Source organism: Hemiscyllium ocellatum, chromosome 10, assembly GCF_020745735.1.
Source record: "Hemiscyllium ocellatum isolate sHemOce1 chromosome 10, sHemOce1.pat.X.cur, whole genome shotgun sequence".
Classification (NCBI taxonomy): domain Eukaryota; kingdom Metazoa; phylum Chordata; class Chondrichthyes; order Orectolobiformes; family Hemiscylliidae; genus Hemiscyllium; species Hemiscyllium ocellatum.
Genome location: NC_083410.1, coordinates 98,727,060 through 98,746,604, shown reverse-complemented (window position 1 = coordinate 98,746,604; position 19,545 = coordinate 98,727,060). Strand labels below are relative to the sequence as shown.

The 19,545-nt window shown below is 39.7% G+C and overlaps 1 protein-coding gene across 4 annotated transcripts in view; it reads left to right on the top strand.

Moving 5' to 3' along the window:
- The window catches only part of ralgapa2 (Ral GTPase activating protein catalytic subunit alpha 2), a 564,036-nt gene that overhangs the window by 218,851 nt on the left and 325,640 nt on the right, over window positions 1–19,545 (top strand). The window lies entirely within an intron of this gene.

Here is a 19,545-nt window from a genome sequence, read left to right as displayed (position 1 = left end):
TGGATGACAGGTGAAGGTTCATTTTCAGACTTTTTGTCGCCATACTAGATAACATCATCAGTGAGCCTCTGGATGAAACCCTGGGGATATGGCCCACTTCCTATTTATGTATTTAGGTTTTCTTGGGTTGGTGATGTCATTTTCTGTGGAGATGCCATTTCCTGTTCTTTTTCTCAGAGGGGTGCTAAATAGGATACAAATGGCCCCCTCAGGCCCAGGTCTTGGTACCTGGAACGCCAACTTTCAGACTGGCCAAGGAGCTACACCAAACACTAAAACTCTTAGCAGAAGACTCATGCCACTCCACCCAAGAATTCCTGAAGACCATCAAAGACACCAAGATAGAAGAGGATGAAATAATGGTCTCCTTTGACATAACACCCCTGTTCACATCCATCAACATCAATCTGGCTAAGGAAACACTGACTACACTATTAGAAGAATCAAAAAAACACATATACCACACACCACCTAGGACAATATCATCAAGCTGGCGGACCTATGCCGTACCACCCACTTCACCTTCAACAACAAAACCTACAGACAATCAACGGAACACCTATGGGTTCTCTGATATCAGGGTTCTTAGCAGAGGCAGTAATGCAGATACTTGAACGAACAGCTCTGCAAACTATCCAACCCAAACTTTGGGTCCGCTACATGGATGACACCTTCGTCATCACTAACCGAAACAAATTAGAGGAAACCTTCAAGACCATCAGTAATGCCCTTACTGACCTAAAGTTCACGAAAGAGGAGGAAATGAACAACAAACTGCCATTCAGAGATATCGCAGTAGAGTGAACAGCCAATGGAGAACTTCAAACCAGCGTCTACAGGAAAACAACACATACGGACCAAATACTGAATTACAGAAACAATCATTTCAATATCCACAAATGAAACTGCATTAGAAAATTATTTCAACAAGCCACCACACAGCAACGCAGAGGAAAATCACCTTTACAGTGTATTCAAAAAGAACGGATACCCAATGAACACAGTCCACCAATTTCTCAGCAACAAACCCAAATAAGCAGACAAAACATGTCCAGAAATCCTAGCCGCTCTCCCCTACATCAAAGACATCTCGGAAATGAGTGTCAGACTACTCAGACCTCTTGGCATCATGGTAGCCCGCAAACCCACCAACACACTAAAACAACAGCTAATGAACTTGAAAGACCCTATACAGACAACAAACAAAACTAATGTCATTTACAAAATATCTTGCAAGAACTGTAACAAACACTACATTGGACAAACAGGCAGAAAACTAGTCACCAGGATACATGAACATTAACTAGCCACAAAAAGACATAATCCACTCACTAATATCTTTACATACAGATGAGGAAGGACACCACTTCATCTGGGACAACACATCCATCGTAGGACAAGCTGAACCGAGACACCCGCGAGAATTCCGAGAAGCATGGCATTCCAACTGGAACTTCTTCAACAAACACATTGACTTGGATTCCATTTACCACCCCCTGAGAAAAAAACAGGAAATGACATCACCAACCCAGGAAACCCAAACACATAAATAGAAAGTGGGCATACCACCCGATCCAGAGGCTCACTGATGTTGTTACCTAGTATGGAGATGAAACGTTTGAAAACAAACCTTCCAGCTCAGCAAGCCAATTTACATATAGAACCTCAACCTGAGCTACAAATCTTATCAAAATTCTATGACAGGTGAAATTGTGAGACTAACTAAGAAGAAAAAGAAAGCATGCATAAGGTCTAGGCGACTGAAAACAGATGGAGCTTTGGAAGAATATTGGGAAAGTAGAACCAATCTGAAACAAGGACTTAAGAGGCCTAAATGGGATCGTGAAATATCTTAAGCAAACAGGATTAAGGAAAATCCCAAAGTCTTTTATTCATATTAAGGTGCAAGAGGATAACTAGAGAAAGGGTTGGTCCACTGTAGGATAAAGGAGGGAAGTTATGCATGGTGTCAGAGAAAATGGATGACATTCTTAATGGATCCTTTACATCGGTATTCACAGAGGAGAGGAGCATGACGGTTGTTGAGATTAGCAATAGATGTTTGATGACTCTAGGTCAAGTCGGCATAAGGAGGGAGCAAATGTTGGGTATTCTAAAAGGCTTTAAGCTGGACACATCTCCAGATCCAGATGGGATCCATCCCAGGCTACTGTGGGATGCAAGAGAGGAAATAGCTGGGCCTTAACAGATGTCTTTACAGCATCCTTGAACATGGGTGAAGTCCCAGACTACTGGTGAATTGCTAATGTTGTCCCCTTGTTTCAGAAGGGTAGCAAGGGTAATTCCGGGAATAATAGACCAGTGAGCCTGATGTCAGTGGTAGTGAAACTGCTGCGGAAGATACTAAGGCATAGGATCTGTTTACATTTGGAAGAAAATGGGCTTATCAGTGATAGGCAGCATGGTTTTCGTGCAGGGAAGGTCATGTCTTACCAACTTAATACAATTCTTGAAGTAAGAAAGTTGATTGATGAGGGAAGGGTTGTAGATGTCATATATGTGGACTTAAGTAATGCATTTGATAAGGTTCCCCATGGTCGTCTGATGGAGAAAGTGAATTTGCATGGGGTCCAGGGTGAACTAGCTAGGTCGATAGAGAACTGGCTGGGCAGCAGGAGATAGACATTAGTATTGAAAGGGAGTTTCTCAAAATGGAGAACTCTGACCAGTGCTGTTCCACAGGGATCCGTGTTGGGACCACTGTTGTTTGTGATATGCATAAATGATTTGGAGGAAGGTATAAGTGCTCTGATTAGCAAGATTTCAGATGACACGAAGATTGGTGGAGTAGCAGGTAGTGAGTGGATTGCCGGAGAATGCAGCAGAATATATGTAGATTGGCGAGTTGGGTGGAGAAATGGCAGATGGAGTTCAATCCGGGCAAATGCAAGATGATGCCTTTTGCAAAATCCAATTCTGGAGTGAACTATATGGTAAATGGAAAAGCCTGAGGAAAACTCATGTACATCGAGATCCAGGTGTTCTGGTCCATTGTACCCTGAAGGTGGCAACACAGGTCGAGAGAGTGGTCAAGAAGGCATGCTTTCCTTCATTGAATGGGGTATTGAGTACAAGAGTTGGCAGGTCATGTTACAGTTGTATAGGATTTTGGTTCGGCGACATTTGAAATACTGCATATGTTTCTGGTCGGCACATTACCAGAAGGATGTGGATGCTTTGGAAAGGATGCAGAGCAGATTCACCAGGATGTTGACTGATATGGAGGCCACTAGTTATGAAGAGAGGTTGAGTGGATTAGGATTATTTTCATTTGGAAAGACAGAGGTTGGGGGCGGGGGGAACCTAATTGAAGTCTACAAAATCATGAGTGGTATAAACAGGGTGGATAGCAAGAAGGGTTTTCCTAGAGTGGGGGACTCGATTATTAGGGGTCTCAAGTTCAAAGTAAGAGGGGAGACGTTTAAGGGAAATATGGGTGGAAAGCTCTTTATGCAGAGGTACATGGAGCACATTGCCAGTGATGGTGGTAGCGGCGGGCACATTAGCGTCATTTAAATGTATCTAGATAGATAGATACATGAATGGGCAGGGGGCAGAGGGAAACAGATCCTTGGAAATTAGTTGTCAGGTTTAGATAGAGTATCTGGATCAGTGCAGGCTTGGACGGCTGAAGGGCCTCTTCTTTTACTGTAATTGTCTTTGTTCTTTTGTTTTAACTCATGTCTAAGTCAAGAAGACTTCACAGCTTTCTTGTAGCTCAAGGCACATAGCTTGCCAATGACATTTGGATTCTCCTTCTCTGACAAGTCAGATGAGATGGATGGCAAGCTCCTCTTTTAGCAGTTCAGTCTTTATAAGCTGTAACAAAAACAGGAATTGCTGGAGAAAGATCTGGCAGCATCTGTGGAGAGAAAGAAAAATCACCATTTTGGATCCGTGACTCCTCTTCAGAACAGCTTTATAAACTGTGTTCTGTCTGCAGTTATGAGTGTCATTTTTTTAAGGAGAAGTCGGAATCATTTGGAAAAGAAGCTTTATTTCAAGAGAATGTTCCAGATTCACCTGGCTTGTCATTGGAATTGAATACTAGCTAATTTTGTCGGTAGTATTCTAGAGATTGAAGTGCTGAATATGTCAAAGTAAATGTTGAATATCATACATGCACAAGCCTATTTTACTGTCCGGGATGCTGTCCTATCAATTTGTCTTAAGTTTCCAAGCTTGTGGAAGAGGCTGATGGTGTCTTTTATTTGAAGTCAACACGGAGTTGAAGAGCGTGTATTTTTAAACTACTTGTTCATAAGCCATTACGCATATGCCCTAACGCAGGCAGTTTTGGGAAACTCCCAAGATCAATCTAGTAGCAATTTGTATCCAATTAAGTGGTGGTTTACTCCAGTGTAGATTGACCAACGTGATATCTTCTTTTTTGAATCAAGATTGTTGCATCCATCATTCACAGCTGTTTTTGAGAATTGTATTTCATGACTTCATAGAATGTAGTACCAAGTTGTTTGATATAGGGAGGGGTTGTTTACTTCCCAAGCCTCCATCATTCAAAATAAAACCATTGTTTTCAGGCAGTCAGGATGTGTAAATAAAGTTTGGAAGTTGTTGCATGTTAGGTATTGGAAATGTTTCACCAGACAAGGAACCTCAGTGTTTCAGTCCCATTACTGCGGTCTGCAAGGAAGCTTGGGGCAGAAATTTCCCATTTTCACTAAGTGTTTTGGTGCAATGAGATGTATGGCATCTGGTCTGCCATGACTCATAGCAGTTTTTCTCTCTCACTCTTCTGATTTTCACCTCATTAATTATTTAACCCAGCTCTTTGGCACCCTTCTCATGGAATTGCAGGGCAGAAGCACTTGCTATTGCTCAGACTGTGTGGCATTCATACTACAGGCATCATATTTAAAACCTAGCTGTCCACAACCTTGGGTTGCAAGCCAGAAACTGCCTATTAAACTATGACACCCAACTATTTACACTGAGGAGATGGGTCAGACCGGAAAGCTTGTATCCCACTTCCCAGTCGGGGGCTGAGAAGTGCGGGTGGATATCTGGGTCCAATCTGGTGACATGGCCTCCTACAGTGGTCAACAAGAAAAGAACTGGCCTGCTTCCCAACAATCTATCCACCAGCCACATCTGACTTGCATGTTGGGAACTTGTACAGTCACGTTTTTTGGGGAAAGTTGGAGAATTTGTAATGGTGTATACATAAGGTGAATTAGATTCATGATGACATGCTGATATATGGAAATATGACAGTCACCATTCGATAACAAGAGTCTGAAGTCACTATTTAAAGGCTAAGGAAAAAATCAAAATTATTCCTCCACATTGCAATTCTGATGTTTTTGTTTGCTGTTGCTGCATTTTGACATCTTTCTTGAAGTTGCCCATACCATATCAGTGAGGGGGGAATTCTCCCTCAGTTTCTAACTGATTTGACCTGAACTTATTTCTTATCAATGGTGACTAAAGTTTGAAGGAAGAAAAAGCTAAATAGAGTCCTAGAGATGTACAGCATGGAAACAGACCGGTTCAACTTGTCCATGCTGACCAGTTATCCCAGATAAATCTAATCCTATCTGCCAGTATTTGGCCCCTTTCCCTCTAAACCCATCCTATTCACATACCCATCCGGATGCTTTTTGAATGTTATAATCGTATCAGTCTCCTCCAATTCCTCTGACAGGTCATTCCATGCATGCACCACCCTTTATCTGAAAAGGTTGCCCCTTAGATCCGTTTTAAATCTTTCCCCTCTCACCTTAAAACTAGTTTTAGGCTACCCCACCCAGGGAAAGTACCTTGTCTATTTCCCATGTCCATGCCCCTCATGGTTTTACAAACATCTTTCAGGTCCTCAGCCTCCGAAGCTCCAGAGAAAATAGTCCCAGCCTATTCAGTTTCTCCCAATAGCTCAAACCCCCTAACACTGGCAACATCCTTGTTTAACTTTACCTTGTGATTGCCCTCCAAAAGGGAAGAAGTCTAGTAATTCATACTGTTGTATTTGTGATCAGTGTAGAAATCCCACCTGTGCCCAATGTAAGCTTGCTTGAAGAAAGTTTATTATAGAGATAAGTGAATACAGATTCATCACCTAATATAATATTCAGATTCCCATTATATAATTGTCGCTTATTGTCATGGAGCCAGCTGTTTTGGTGATGGTGTTATTTGTATGACTGCATTATTTGAAATTCCTTTTTTGTTGATCTTCTGTCCTGAGAAAGTGTTATGCACTGAAAAATCCTGGTGGTCCTTCAGTAGTGAGATACGGCTGTCCTTCCACCAACAACATCACTTCAAGCATTATAGACATTGTCTTTGCAGTATAGATAAGTTAGCTGCAGGGCAATGAAAATAGAAAATACTGAAGAAAGTCTGCAGGTCTGACGGCATCTGGAGAGAGAAACACTTGAAAATGTTTTGAGACCACTGACTCTTCCTTGGAGTTTCTCTCCCCACAAATGCTGTCAGACCTGCTAGATTTCTCCAGCACTTATAATACTTTGCTTCTATTCCAGCTGAAGGGAGTCTGGGTAGGAGGTAGTGAACATCTGAATTATGTACTGGACATTTAAGCAGATCCCATTCGTGTGGCCATTTAAAACTGCTTTTATAGGTTGAGATATTTGTTTGACCGCCTAGACAGGAGAAAAAGCTGTGAATTAATATTTTGTGGAACAAATCTATATCTTTAATAGGTAAGTAATTTGTTCCATGTAAATTATAACCAGATAGTCATTGAGATAGCTTGAGTTTCAATTATTTTGTGTTTGATATTTTGCATTCACCTATTTCTCACAGTGCGACGTTAGTTAATTTCCTCTCACAGTCACTGGAAGGGTGAGTAATGCTGTATACAGATTACAGGATATTGGTGTAACGTAAACTCTTATTGTTGAATGTGGAACATCATGCGGTCAAAATGTTCTGTGATTAAAGATAATATCACTTATTAGACTAACACCTTACATTTGTCCCACACATTGTAATACCTGTGAAGTTTAAAATAAACGCATGAGTTGATAAAAATAATATCAAAAACTCAACTCTTAACTCTCAAACACTTCCTATCTCATCATGGATTATGACCCCAATACTGAAATCAGGGTATTTTTTTTCCTTGGACTGTCACTGTCCTCATCTCCTCTGGAGGTCTGCCTTTAATGGTTTACAACCTCATCATCCACCAACCACACTTCTTACCAAAATTCACAAGCAAGATTGCCCTGACAGACTCCTTGTTTCAACCTATTCTTGCTCCATTGAGTTTATTTCTTCCTAACTCCTCTATTTTTCCCTTTTGTTCATAATCTCCCTATTTATATTCAGGATCTTCTGATGCTTTATGTTGGTTCTACATTTTCTAGTTTTCTAACCATAGCCACCAGCTCTTCACCATGAATTTGTATTCCTTTGGTCTGTACACCCTCACATCAGAATGATCTGAAGGCTCTGTGCTCCTTTCTTGAAAGGCCTGCACAATCTGCATCCACCATCACCTTCTTTGCCAAACTGAATTCCTTCTCACTTTGAATACCTTCTCCTTTAACTCTCAGAAAATTAGATGAGTTAAGTCAAAGGTGACATTATGGGTCCCTGTTTGGATCTCATCTTTGAAGCATCTGTTCTGATGATGCCACCTTCCACTAGGCTGTATCTGACATGACCTCTTGTTTCCTCAACTGAGAATTCTCAACCGTGTTTGGTGATAAAGCCTGTGTCCAACCCAGCTCTCTCATTTTAGCCCTCACCCCACCCATTCCTTCCCAGAACAACAATAGGGATTCCCTTGTACTCACAGTGCCAGGGACCCATGTTCAATTCCAGCCTCGGGTGACTGTGTGGAGTTTGCACATTCTTCCCATGTCTGTGTGGGTTTCCTCCACGTACTCTGGTTTCCTCCCACAGTCTGAAGATGTGCAGGTCAGGTGAATTGGCCATGCTAAATTGCCCATAGGGTTAGGTGCTTTAGTCAGAGGGAAATGGGTCTGGGTGAGTTACTCTTTGGAGGGTCAGTGTGGACTTGTTGGACAGAAGGGTCTGTAGGGAATCTAATCTAAAAGTTATATTTGCAAGAAGTCTTATAGTTGCTTTCATGATTTATTTTGCTTCAGTAGAATGTCCTTTATTGAATAAAGTATCCTTCATTGTCACATGTACTCAAGCACAGGAGTACAGTGAAAAGCTTTACAATGTCTTCTCTTATAGCGCCATCCTACATACAAATCTTACCTAGGTGCAAACCTTAGATATGAAAAGAAGAATAAAAAAGTGGTCGCATTACTTTGCAGTGATTCACAGAATAAGTTAGAAATAAGACTTAATTAAAAGGGTAGTCTTTACAGGCAGATAAACAATTGACAAATAAACATTTCAGTAGCTTAGCTCAGGGACTTCTCCATGTGGTCTGACAGCCTGCGCCAGTCTATGGTCCAACAACCATCCCTGCTCCAGCCAAGCCTGTAGTCCTCTTTGCACTGGCTGTCAGCTGTTGCAAGCTGAACATGTGTTGCTGGAAAAGCACTGCAGGTCGGCAGCATCCAAGGAGCAGGAGAATCGACGTTTCGGGCAAGAGCTGTTCTTCAGGAATGAGGAAAGTGTGCTAAGCAGGCTAAGATAAAAGGTAGGGAGGAGGGACTTGGGGGAGGGGCGTTGGAAACGCGATAGGTAGAAGGGGTTAAGGTGAGCGTGATAGGCCGGGGTGGAGGCGGAGAGGTCAGGAAAAAGATTGCAGGTTAGGAAGGCAGTGCTGAGTTCGAGGGTTGGGACTGAGACAAGGTTGGGGGAGGGAAAATGAGGAAACTGGAGAAATCTGAGTTCATCCCTTGTGGTTGGAGGGTTCCTAGGCAGAAGATGAGGTGCTCTTCCTCCAGCCGTCGTGTTGCTATGGTTTGGTGATGGAAGAGTCCAAGGACCTGCATGTCCTTGGTGGAGTGGGAGGGCGGGTTGAAGTGTTGAGCCACGGTGTGGTTGGTTTGGTCCAGGTGCCCCACAGGTGTTCTCTGAAACGTTCCGCAAGTAGGCGGCCTGTCTCCCCAATATAGAGGAGGCCACATCAGGTGCAGCGGATGCAGTAAATGATGTGTGTGGGGGTGCAGGTGAATTTGTGGCGGATATGGAAGGGTTGAGCACTGACAATTGAAGCTTTAATTGATGTGCACCCATTCTTGATGTCACCACGAGGAACCATGATTTAAAAAATGGGTCATAACCATGTGCAGCTACAGGAGGTGTGCTCATTATCTTGGGGTTTGTGCTGTTGACTTTTTCTTGAGGTTATCAGACCTAATGGCCTTGGAGGGAAGTAAGAGGGGAGGTGTGGGCGCAAGTTTTGCATTTCTTGCGGTTGCAGGGGAAGGTGCTGGGAGTGGAAGTTGGGTTGGTGGGGGGTGTGGACCTGACGAGGGAGTCATGGAGGGAGTGGTCTTTTCGGAACGCTGATAGGGGAGGGAAATATATCCCTGGTGGTGGGGTCCGTTTGGAGGTGGCGGAAATGACAACGGATGTACGATGTATATGGAGGTTGGTGGGGTGGTAGGTGAGGACCAGTGGGGTTCTGTCCTGGTGGTGATTGGAGGGGCGGGTTCAATGGCGGAGGAACGGGAAGTGGAGGAGATGCGGTGGAGAGCATCGTCGATCATGTCTGGGGGGAAATTGCGGTCTTTGAAGAAAGAAGCCATCTGGGTTGTTCGGTATTGGAACTGGTCCTCCTGGGAGCAGATGCGGCAGAGAATAAGGAATCGGCAAGTTTTCTCTGAGAATGTTTCCCTGTGCCGTTCTCTGCTCTGGGATTTGCCTCCAGTGCTTGCCAGCTCAACAAATTCCCCTCCTGGTAAGCCAAAGTCATTAGTTGGAAAAAAAAATGCAAGGAGGAGGAAAATAAAAGGAAAAAAAAGGAAAAGAAAGGGCAGAGCAGAAGAGCTCCGACTGGATTGTTTTACTCTGCTGCCATCTTGCATAAATGTCCCATTGATTCCATTTTCGCATGATATATGAAAAACTGATAGGTCAATGAAAAGACAACATTATCAGATGCAAATCAGCTATTTTGGAGATGTTGGGTTGACCAAGGTTTGAGTCAGCAGGACTGTGCATTGTGTATAGTTGATTTCAGTTTGATTGAATAGCAAGAGGTCAGGGCAGAGATGGTGCTGAAATACAGAAAATTGGGCAGAAACTGAGCAAGGTAGTCTTTCCCTTCCTGATGATTATTTTGAAGAAGTTGTGCTTTGTCCACAGTTTGATGTTAATATGGAAAATGTGGAGTTGAGCACTGACAATTGAAGCTTTAATTGATGTGCACCTATTGATGATGTCACCACGAGGAACCATGATTTAAAAAATGGGTCACAACCATGTGCAGCTACAGGAGGTGCACTCATTAACTTGGGGTTTGTGCTGTTGACTTTTTCTTGAGGTAATCAGACTTAATGATGTAGAACTTTCATGTTTGTATAGACCATTCTCATTTGTCCTTTCCATGGATATACCATTCTTATATAAATACCAAAATTAGTTAATTTGTGTTCTTTGGAAGGGGCAATTGAGGCTTCTAGGTGTGTTTTGTTATTCTTCAATGTTGTGCTCATTGTGTGGTACGTTTTTTGAAATTATACCTTTAACGTATTTCGCTTCATATCCACGAAATACATATCTCAAAGTATATCAGCACAGTACCTTACATTGTTCAATGGCAACACTCTTATCTTTGAGTCCTATTCTACAAACTTGAGCACCAGTTCTAAGCTGTCACACAGTTCAGTCGGAAGGGAATGTTGCAAATCTCCATCAAATCTCTCACGTGGATGGAGAGATTCCATGGCACTGTTTGAAGAAGAGCATGGCAATGTTCTCCAGTAGCCTGGCCAACATTTATTCTTCTAGCAGAACTTCAAAATAACCTAATAAACCAGTTATAATTGCCTTAATATTTGTGAGACTGTGCTGTGTGCAAGTTGACTGTTGCACTTGCAACGTTACAACGGTGACTAGATTTCTGAGGTTGCATTAAAGGGGCAATGTAGGTGTTTTTTTTCCTGAACTGCTAAGGATAACACTGTTTGAAACACTCATATGATGCTATCTTCATAGAAAAGTAATACATGCCTAAGTTATTGAGGATTGTCCTTGATTTGGTTTATTATTCTTACATGTACTGCGCTCCAGTGAAAAATGTTGTCTAACGTACTTTACAGGCAGATCACACTACATAAGTACTATAAGGTAACAGAATAGAGTGCAGAATATAATGTTACAACTGCTGCGCATTTGCAGATTTTTAAAATGTATTTTTGCTGCTCATGGCTATAAGTTTTCTTTCCTTAAAGTAAGGGTTCTGAAATGAACCACAACCAATTGCAAATGCATCTTCTCAATAATGCTTTACTAATTTCTACCCCCAGATGGTGCCAATAACCATGTCAACACTGCCTTTTATTTCTAGTGCAGTATACAAAATTGTTTTCTTTTATTTTTAGTGTATGACATAGTAAACACATAAGCTTTACTAGAATAATTTTGTGGTAGGAATATACATTAGCTGTGTTCTAATAACGACACGTTGAATTTTACTTGTTAAATGTTGAAGTATTTTAATTTGAAAACCTCTAGACTGCATGTATTTAGACATATGTTAATCAGTAGTTAAGGGTATTTGTTGAAATATTGAAGTAAGATCGTCCGTAAGCTGATAAAAACAAAATGTTGGAAATACTTAAGGCTGGCAGCGCTTGTGGAGATAGAAATAGCAACATTTGAAGCCTGATCTTTCATTGCTGTTTTTGTTGAAGTCAGTGAGCGTGCTTAATAATAATCGTAAGAGCATGAGAAATGGACATCCGGTCCACAGGAACTCATTGCTTCTACTATCCAGTTCTTTCACAATTGCATTCTTTCAGCTGTACTGACAGTCTTGCTTTTTAATATGCTGCTTACCAGATTGCACCAAATATTTATCACTTTTTGAGTTAAGTAGTATTTCGTAGTATCTGTTTTAAATTAATGTCCTCTGATCCTCTTTTCCTGCATTAATTTGAAGCAATATTCACTGCTATTCATCATACTTGCTGTAAATTCCCATATGCTGTGGAGAAGTCTTAAAGCTTATTTTGAGCACTGTTGCAATTGTTAGATTGTAATACCATTTCAGAGGGTGCCAGATGGCTGGGGTATCAACAGCCAGTAATTAATTGTAAATGAGTAACTGCCAATAATAAACTTAGGGGTGTGAATTAAAACAGCAGTGTTCTATAAGCATTGCTGGATTCTCTCAAATTGCACAGCAGCTATTCAGTAAGTTAGGTTGTTCGTTATGGGCTTTAAACTTGTCTGATTTCTCAAGTAGAGTGAAGCTCCATTCATGCTACAAAGATAATCCAGTATAATATTGTTCATGTTCTGCAGTGTAGTAATAAGTTGTTAATACATTATTTCATGTATTCATGGACAAAAATTTGATTAAAACAAAATGATGTCTGTTGATTTCTATAACCCATATTATTTGAAAGAATAACTTGTTACAATGTTATCGTCTTTAAGAAAAACAATGCTGCATATTTTGGTTAATCTCTTGATTTTTCTTTGTTTGCTGTTAATCTACGTGCATAGCTATAAACTTCATTATGTTTTGGGTTTAAAAAAAAATTGGGTTTTGAATACTGGTATGTGTTTTACAAGATTCATCAAGGACTGAGGAAGAGGCTGAGATTTGGAGGTCCAAGTTTGCGAGAGGTGCCAATCAGATTGCACAGGAAAGGATGTTAAAACGGATGTTGCAAAGCTCAACATCATTGATAGGTCCCAACAATGTGACAATGTTAAAGCAAAACAGTGTTAAACAGGACAGTGTTGAAGAAGAACTTAGAGTACAAGTAGGATAAAGTCCTTTCTAGATGGAGGAGGAAAGCAGCTTTTGGTTAACTCTCCCTGTCCTATTTCTGAAGCTGACAGTTTGTAGTTGGAATCAAATGCTTATGCAGTAACATCCCTCTTGCGTATAGGCAAATACATTCTGATTTAGGCACATAAACCTGTGTAGTAGTTAAGCATATTAATAGCTGAGGTGCTTTTATATGTCTCTCTCTCTCTCTTATAACCTACCAAAAGTGGTGTCACCTTTGTTTTCTAAAAGCTAGGCAAGCTGTCTTAGCACTTAATGCAGCTGCCGCCTTGCATGCTACAAAGCAAATTCAGTTTTGTACTGTTGACCTTTTTCTTACCCTGAGGCAGCAGTAGATAGCATCAGAATTATTCAATCCTGTGACACATGAAGGTTTACAATCCATCTGTTTGTAAGGATATGAGTCTTCAGTTGGTTATATATATTATCCATTGCCATTCGAATCCAAGCAGTTGAAAGTGATTTTGAAAAGAAAGCTATTTCTTCAGCTGCAGAAGAATCATGGGATGGAAGTACTCATTGTACCTGGCAGCTGCTGTCAGTGTTAGTATGAAACCAGGAGAATGAATCTTTTCCAACTTAAAATTAAAAAAAAGACAATTTTTTTCGTTACCTTTTTGATGGGCACTGTTTGCAAGGCCACAATCTTCTGTTTCAATGTGCTTTATTAAACTTAGGGAGACTCAGTTTCGAAGAGGAATTATAAAACAGCTGCAAGGCATAACAACACATAACAGGAAACTATAGCTTATTTGAAATGGCCACACTGCCTGAAAAGCAGGCTGGCCCAATATTGGGTGGAGTTCTCTTTCAGGCATCCCTAGGACGCAGATGTCAGTCCTTGAAATTGGCCTCTTACATCCATTTTACAGCAAACACAGAAGAATATAAAGTCAGTTTTTACACTTAAGTTTTTAAAGTTTAAATATACTATTTTCTTCAAGTCTATTTTATTATAAAATAATCTGGGTTGGGCAGCAACGTGAATTTAAGGTAGCAAAGTTTAATGCCAGAATGATCTATTTTCGCTTTTCTTTGTACATTAACACACTTTTAAATTTGACTTCATGGAGATATTAAGAATGTTAGCTGACACAGTTGCACATAACACAGCTGAAGCTTTAGAACCACCCATGGAAAAAATAATGTCCAAGAGGTTTACAGAGCTGGAGGTGATTGCAAAACTGACCGGGAAGAAGGCTGGGAATAATAAATTAAAGGCATTAAGAGATAGAAAATCATTGAAGTGTTACAAAGTTATTGTGATGGCAACAGCAGTAACTTTTACAATGCCATTAGCAGTTTTACATCTGAGCTTCTCAGAGTGCTGAAGCTGGCTTGGAGGCAATGGTACAATAGAGTCTGGAGGATAGCACTAGAGAAAATTTTCAGCCACTGGACTGAAATGAAAAGGGGGCAGGATGGAGGAACGTACAAATGATGTTTTGGATTGGAAGTATGTTATTAGTGATGGAGAGGATAAAGAGTTGGAAATTCAAGTCATGGTTGAACACCACACTAAGGTTGCACACCATCTGCTTTAACCTGAGACATTGGACAATGAGGGGAATGTCAGCAGCCAAAGATATTAACTCCTGTTTCACTAATATTTAACATGCATAACTAATTGCTGTTTCAAACTGGATGTCATGGATCAGTAGAGAACATTAAGAAACAGGGTTAAGAAGTAGAACTGGTTGTCATATCTGTGGATGATTTCACTGAAGAATAGCATGCAAGTGAGGGAAGGACTAAGGATTTTTGGGAACTGATAAGACAATAGTGCATGAATGGGTGGAAAAGCTGTTGCTAGAGTTAATCAAGCTATATAATGTGTCAGAGTGGAACCAAGTGAGGATATCCCCAGTAAACCAGATCATAGAGGAAAACTGTGGTATTTCGTAGCTATTTCAAAATCAGAGAGAGTAAGGAGAACAAATTCATTCCCCATGGTCAGTGCTTTTTACTTTGTGTTTTTGGTTAAGGTGGTTTCTGTACTTCAAGTGTGCAGAAACAAATTAGACGGAGTCAGAACTGGAATGCCAGATAATTGAGAAGTTGGGGTTGAGCTGATTCTGAGCAAGATCAAAGATTTTGAGGGGAAGTTATTTTCAGGAATTAATGAGGGTTTAGAAAATAGTTACTGTGCCAAATTGAAAAGGAATGTTCACCATGTCTGCTTTCATAAGTGCTCGGAAAATGCTGTTGAGGGAGTAGGATGGTAGTTTCATGGATGTAGTGACCATGCTGATGAATTACTTCAGCATTTTGAAGTTTGCTTGTTTTGCCTGATTGTGCAGAATAGGTGAAGTGCTATAATTGAATGCTGTATGACTCTTGAATGGTCAACAGTAGCATTTGAGCAACGAGATGACAGTTCAAATCAATCAATTAACTCACTTTTACTGGATACTGAAATACATATATCTGTAAATGTTTGACATTGCTTTACTCTTAGAACTCTAGTAATATTTCTTTGAATGTCCTGATAGTTTTAGCATTGAGCTTCATCAGTTAATTTGTACTTGATAAATAGAAGGTATTGGATAATACTTTGTAGGAAAAATGAATCATTACCAGAACAACTTTTTATATAGAATAGCTTTACTCAAAATGCCTTTTAATAAAAAACAACTCTACTATTTTAGATATGATTGCTAATTCAAATGGTTGATAATTTTGTAATACACAGCTAAAGAGTCCATTATATGTTTTGTTGTCAATACTATTGTGTAGACTGTCAGACAGCAATGGATAAGAGCTTTTTAATTTCTGCAGGTTGTAGACACAGTTGTACATGGAAAAGAGTGTTTAATAATATGTTGGTGATGAATGAGAGCTCCAACATATCCTCACCTTTGCTGAGAACATGTTTTGCCTTAATTACTTGCAACCCCCCCCCCCCCCCCAAACATGTTTTGCATTTCCCTTTTGCTCCTGAGGTGGGAGGAGCTTCAACTCCATTTATCGACACACCCACTGGTATGGCCCTCCCATTTTTCACACCATGTTAAAGCTTTGAACTGTCAGTTATTTTCCAGAAATATATACCCATGATGTCATGGTGTTAATTATACATACGGTGAGGTTTTTCTACTTCATTAGCTCTCTTTGACCTAAATGAAACAAACAGTGCACTCATAAAATGCTGCATTTCAAATAAGTGAGCAAAATCATTTTTCAAATGGAATGAAAGGATTGGCGGAGTAACCAAGTGCACTCACCAACTGCTTTTTGCTACCACCATATGTTTTCACTACTGCTTGCATTTCTGCAAGCACTGTGTACAAAGCATTCAATTAAAGTGATTCATTTACCAGGTAGGCAAGCAGCCTGCACAGTTCATATTTACTGAACTGTGCTTTAAAAAGGAAGAAAAACATGCCTGTATTTGAATTAGTTGATTTTTATGGTCCTGCTGATAAAGGGCAGATGTTCTCATCTTGCAGTTTTCCCAGATTGTGGCTCTCAGATAGGTCTGAAGTTAGGTTAGACTACCTAAGGTAACTGGAATATCTGTTGCTAAAACTGCACTATCTACCCCTTTTCATGAACGCTCTTCTTGCTTGATGTATTTGCATATTAAGTATTAGTTGCAATTTTCATTTTTAAAAAAAATTTCATCACAACACTAAGATGTCACAGTTCTGATGATGAAAAAGTAGCAATAGAAGGTTTTAGTGTTTCATTTTTCCCCCTGCGCTGAGCTTTGGTTAATTGATTTTCTGTAACTTGTTAACAGAATTTTGCACTAGCTCCTAGGCTAGCCCAAAGTTTTGGAATTTGGCAATTAGATTACCCCCAAATGGGTATTCTCTATTATTCTGTGTTAAAATTAGTAGGCATGCAATATTTATGAAGTCAGTGAAATTTGTTTCATTTCAAAGTGATAAATATCTGAAAGCATTAATACCTGTGACTCACTTATAATATTAAAGTGCTGCATTTTAAAAAAATAACTTCTTGTGTGAAAACATGGTAGAAAATAATTGTGTGTACAGTTCATTTTTTTGTTCTTAACTTGCATCGTGACTCAAATTGAATTAATATTAATCCAGGGTAAATATTTTGAAGTCGGTCAATCTTGTTAGATTCAGTGGTGTCTGGAAACTGATTTGTGAGATTATCAATGCTGATCTGACAATTATATCTGCATTGTATTATTCAGTAACAGCTGTGATCTAGCACCTTTTAATGTAACAAAATATTCTAGGAAGCTTCAAGGGTGTAATCAGACAAAAGTTGACAATAAGCTACAGAAGGGGGTGTTAGCTTAACCAAAGAGGTATATTTTTAAGTGGTCTCTTAAAAGAGGATAGTGCTCTGGAAAGGCAAAGAGGTTGAGGAAGAAATTCCAGAATCTAGGTTTTGATGACAGAAAGTCTGGCTGCCATTGTTGTGGGGAGAAGAATTTGGAGGCTGCATGAGTTGAACAAATATAGAAATCTGTTGAATATTGCAGAGATTGGCAGAATAAGTTCATGAGTGTTGGAACATAATGTTAAGGACTTAAAAATGAAAGGTTTGATAGATTGGAAATCACTGCAGAATGTTGAGAGTGATAATTGAACAAAACTCAGCATGAATCAGGATGCAGGCAGCAAATTTTTATACTGATGGAGAGTGGAAAATGCTTGTTGACTCAGCATTGCAGAAGTTAATGTCTGAAGGTATTAAAAGTGTAGACAAACAGTCCAAGGTAGAGGTTGGATGAGTAATGAGATGAATGTGGAAGCAAGTGGGCTTTGTGATAAAGAAAATATAGGTTTGAAAACTTAATCCCAGGTCAAATAAGATGAGACAATTCTGGTGTAGAGTGAAATATTTTTTTAAAAATTGTCCCTTTTTTTTCCAGTGCAACAGCTAATATCCCTTCTATTCATAGAGTCATATAGCATGGAAGCACACTCTTTGGCCCAATTAGTCCACACTGGCCGTGTTCCCAAACTAAACTAATCCCATCTCCCTACATTTGGCCCATATCCCTCCAAACCCTTCATATTCATGTACCTATCTAAATGTCTTTTAAATGTTGTAACTGTACCTGCATCCACCACGTCCTCTGCGTAATAAAAACAAATTGCCCTTGATGTTGTTTTTACATCTTTGTCCTCTCAACTAGATGGCATATTTTTAAGATTTGAACTGTCCCATCCTAGGGAAAATACCATTTCTCTTCACCTTATCTATACCCTACATGATTTTATAAACCTCTTAAGGACACCCCTCAACTTCCTATACTTCAAAGAATAAAGTCCCAGTCTATCAAGCCCATCGTTATAACTCAAGCCCTCCAGTTCCAGCAACATGCTGGTAAATCTTTTCTGAACCCTCTCCGGTTTAATAGTATTCTTCCTATAACAGGGTGACCAGAACTGCACACAGTACTCCAGATGAGTCCTGTACAACCTCAGTATGATATCTCAACTCCTATACTCCAAGGTCTGAGCAATGAAGGCAATTATGGTAAATGCCTTCTTCATCACCCTGTTTACCTGTGATGCAAATTTCAAAGAATTATGTACCTGAACCCCTAGGTTTCTGTTGTACAGCATGACCCAGGGGCCTACCATTAAGTGTATGAGTCTTGCCCTTCTTTGCTTTACTATGATGCAATATATAGCATTTAGCCAAATTAAACACCATCTGCCACCTTTCAGACTTGATAAGCTGAAGGGGATCCCTAAATCCCCTCTGTACTATGATTGGTATGATTCTATGATGGTGGGTAAAGACTGCCCTTTTTGAATATATAAAATTAATCCAGTGCAGCCAAAAGCACTTGTTTAAACAAGTTCTTATGGTAACTTGCTGTTGTCAAACGTGAGCAGGACAAGACCACACTTTCAAATTGTCTCACACTGAACTCTTAGTTTCTGCAAAATTAACTATAATGTATTCCAGGACATCAGTTTATTTTCATTCTTTGTATACTGTTTAAAGGTATATTATAAAAGTCTTATTTTTAAAACCAGTAATTTGTGTGCAGATATTGTGTGTCTAATCTCAATGGTGATCTGTGAGAATCTTGAACATTCTAAATTAATGTTTAAAATATTTTTTCTAAGACTAATGTGAATGTACTGTTCAGTGGGAAAATGACTTATGATCACCTTTTTACAGCTTGGGTTTCTGGTATCATTTTTAAAAAGCAGCATATGTCAACAGAGATGAATTCCCATCTGTTCTTCTGTTGCTTAATACCAGAAATCTAACAACAATAGTCCAGGACAATGCATGGCTGTGTTTGTAATTACAGGTGTGATGTAAAAAAATGACACATTAATCAGCCTCTTTATCATAAAGGTAGATCTTTTGTTCTGTCCTATAGTCAGCATTTGTTTTGTACTTGTTTTATTAGTAGGATCCATCTGCTGCCTGAGAGAATGTTTAATTTTGAAATCCAATAACTCAAATGATTCAACCTAGTTTAAAAATTAACCATCAAAAACATGTTCAAATGCCAACTGTCAAAAGGAATGTGTTAAAAAAATCCTGTTTATCTTTTTGGATATACCCCATAATGAAGAATAGAGGCTTTTAAAATTAAATTTGACTTTGTTAAATATACTGAAGTATATCAATTTTCAAGCAAATTTGTGAAGCTAATCCTTGTGTTTCAATGTTTTCTGTTAACATAT